This window comes from Taudactylus pleione, unplaced genomic scaffold (assembly GCF_031769625.1).
Source record: "Taudactylus pleione unplaced genomic scaffold, aTauple2 ptg000473l, whole genome shotgun sequence".
Taxonomy (NCBI): Eukaryota; Metazoa; Chordata; class Amphibia; order Anura; family Myobatrachidae; genus Taudactylus; species Taudactylus pleione.
Window position 1 is genome coordinate 6,250,307 of NW_028284875.1, and position 3,474 is coordinate 6,253,780.

Here is a 3,474-nt window from a genome sequence, read left to right on the forward strand (position 1 = left end):
TGCTGATGGGTTTCTTGAAGTCCTTTCATCCATGTCATCAAAAGTGTAATTTTCTGCCTTTTATATTTCTTTGGACACTGACTTTACTGACAATTTAGGTGCTTCAGACCAAAAAAACAATGTTTACCTTTAAATATAGAGCACAAGTGAGATTTAACTTATTTTTATTTAAAGATACTGCATTTTTTGGTATTAGAGTGTATATTTTCCCTATGCAACATTAAAGTTACATATATCTATAGCAAATAATATTTAAGATAAATAAACAGGAATTATTTTACAATTTTGATAATATTGTACTGTACAACAGTGGCATGAATTCATTGCAATATACACCTATGGATACATAAAACTGGGCAATAACACAAATGCACAATATAATTGATTACCTTATGATTAGAATATTACTTTTGTTAGGTACTTTAGTATTGGGTGCAGTAGTTTAGTGGATTTAAAAAGTAACTAATTTAAAATTAATAAACCAAGTTAATTTACTTAGTCAACTCGATGCTAAAATCACTCAACTAAAAATAAAGCGCTTTGTCCATGTGCTCCTGTGGCGCAATCTGTCTGTGCGCGGTACTTATAAGACAGTATCTGTTGAGCAATCCTGAGGTTGTGAATTCAAGCCTCTCCTGGAGCAAATGTAATTTTTTTTCTAATGTCATCAGTTAATGATTATCATCTGCTTCCTGAACATCCTGATATGAAGGCAGAAAAAAAACACAAACATGACTGTTTTTAAGTACCAGTACACACAGCTGCTTTGGTTCATATGCACTGTAAACATTACTTTAGTTAGTCAACAAAATGGAATGCAAAAGACTACCTCTTTATTGGTAAAAGAGTTGCATCAATCTGTTTTGCTGCAATGTAACATGAGGGTCCACACTATTAGGTTTGGATAGTACAATCACATTTCATGCTGGGATTTGTAAAGCAAAGAACACAAATAAACGGCTTTCCTATATCGCAACAATTAATGATTATACTAATGAAAAAATCAGTTTCACTCAAAGATGTTACTAAACCCTAGTGGCCTAATGGATAAGGCAATGGCTTCTTAAGCCAGGGATTGTGTGTTCAAGTCCAATCTGGGGAGATAGGTTTATTTCATTAAAATAATTTTGGAGATGTTCCTTTTATTCTTGCTTCATACTGCACAAATGGCTCCACCAGAAACTTTTATCTGCTTATCAATCCGGAACTGTTCAGCTTGCAAAATTATGGCCCAGTATCTAAAAGCAGACTTTTATCCTAATGACATTGTGGATTAGTTTTCTGAAAAGTTTACTATCACCTTGGACAGTGGTTTCAAGTCCCATCTAGGATGCATGTTCCTTTGTTGCTCATTCTCATTCTAGAAGTTATGCTTTTTTTCAATGCAGGTGACTGTCTTAATGGTATTGCAGAAAATCCATATGTACCAAAACATACCTATTAAGTTTTAATTGCAATTTAATATCAGAGTGGCTACAAAATAACAATTTCTATTGCAATTGCTGATGGGTTTCTTGAAGTCCTTTCATCCATGTCATCAAAAGGGTAATTTTCTGCCTTTTATATTTCTTTTGACACTGACTTTACTGACAATTTAGGTGCTTCAGACCAAAAAAACAATGTTTACCTTTAAATATAGAGCACAAGTGAGATTTAACTTATTTTTATTTAAAGATACTGCATTTTTTGATATTATAGTGTATATTTTCCCTATGCAACATTAAAGTTACATATATCTATAGCAAATATTATTTAAGATAAATAAACAGGAATTATTTTACAATTTTGATAATATTGTACTGTACAACAGTGGCATGAATTCATTGTAATATACACCTATGGATACATAAAACTGGGCAATAACACAAATGCACAATATAATTGATTACCTTATGATTAGAATATTACTTTTATTAGGTACTTTAGTATTGGGTGCAGTAGTTTAGTGGATTTAAAAAGTAACTAATTTAAAATTAATAAACCAAGTTAATTTACTTAGTCAACTCGATGCTAAAATCACTCAACTAAAAATAATGTGCTTTGACCATGTGCTCCTGTGGCGCAATCGGTCTGTGCGCAGGACTTATAAGACAGTATCTGTTGAGCAATGCTGAGGTTGTGAGTTCAAGCCTCACCTGGAGCAAATGTAATTTTTTTTCTAATGTCATCAGTTAATGATTATCATCTGCTTCCTGAACATCCTGATATGAAGGCAGAAAAAAAACACAAACATGACTGTTTTTAAGTACCAGTACACACAGCTGCTTTGGTTCATATGCACTGTAAACATTACTTTAGTTAGTCAACAAAATGGAATGCAAAAGACTACCTCTTTATTGGTAAAAGAGTTGCATCAATCTGTTTTGCTGCAATGTAACATGAGGGTCCACACTATTAGGTCTGGATAGTACAATCACATTTCATGCTGGGATTTGTAAAGCAAAGAACACAAATAAAGGGCTTTCCTATATCGCAACAATTAATGATTATACTAATGAAAAAATCAGTTTCACTCAAAGATGTTACTGAGCCCCAGTGGCCTAATGGATAAGGCACTGGCCTCCTAAGCCAGGGATTGTGGGTTCAAGTCCCATCTGGGGTGATAGGCTTTATTTCATTAAAATAATTTTGGAGATGTTCCTTTCATTCTTGCTTCATACTGCACAAATGGCTCCACCAGAAACTTTTATCTGCTTATCAATCTGGAACTGTTCAGCTTGCAAAATTATGGCCCAGTATCTAAAAGCAGACATTTATCCTAATGACATTGTGGATTAGTTTTCTGAAAAGTTTTCTATCACCTGGCACAGTGGCTTCAAGTCCCATCTAGGATACATGTTCCTTTGTTGCTCATTCTCATTCTAGAAGTTATGCTTTTTTTCAATTCAGGAGACTGTCTTAATGGTATTGCAGAAAATCCATATATACCAAAACATACCTATTAAGTTTTAATTGCAATTTAATATCAGAGTGGCTACAAAATAACAATTTCTATTGCAATTGCTGATGGGTTTCTTGAAGTCCTTTCATCCATGTCATCAAAAGAGTAATTTTCTGCCTTTTATATTTCTTTAGACACTGACTTTTCTGACAATTTAGGTGCTTCAGACCAAAAAAACAATGCTTACCTTTAAATATAGAGCACAAGTGAGATTTAACTTATTTTTATTTAAAGATACTGCATTTTTTGGTATTGTAGTGTATATTTTCCCTATGCAACATTAAAGTTACATATATCTATACCAAATATTATTTAAGATAAATAGACAGGAATTATTTTACAATTTTGATAATATTGTACTGTACAACAATGGCATGAATTAATTGCAATATACACCTATGGATACATAAAACTGGGCAATAACACAAATGCACAATATAATTGATTACCTTATGATTAGAATATTACTTTTATTAGGTACTTTAGTATTGGGTGCAGTAGTTTAGTGGATTTAAAAAGTAACTAATTTAAAA

The 3,474-nt window shown here is 32.4% G+C and overlaps 1 non-coding gene across 1 annotated transcript; it reads left to right on the forward strand.

Annotated features, from left to right (window-relative positions):
- Positions 1 to 2,529: 2,529 nt before the first annotated feature.
- TRNAR-CCU (transfer RNA arginine (anticodon CCU)) lies at positions 2,530 to 2,602 on the forward strand. Its single transcript has one exon. It is a non-coding gene; the product is annotated as a tRNA-Arg (tRNA).
- The last annotated feature ends 872 nt before the right edge of the window (positions 2,603 to 3,474 follow it).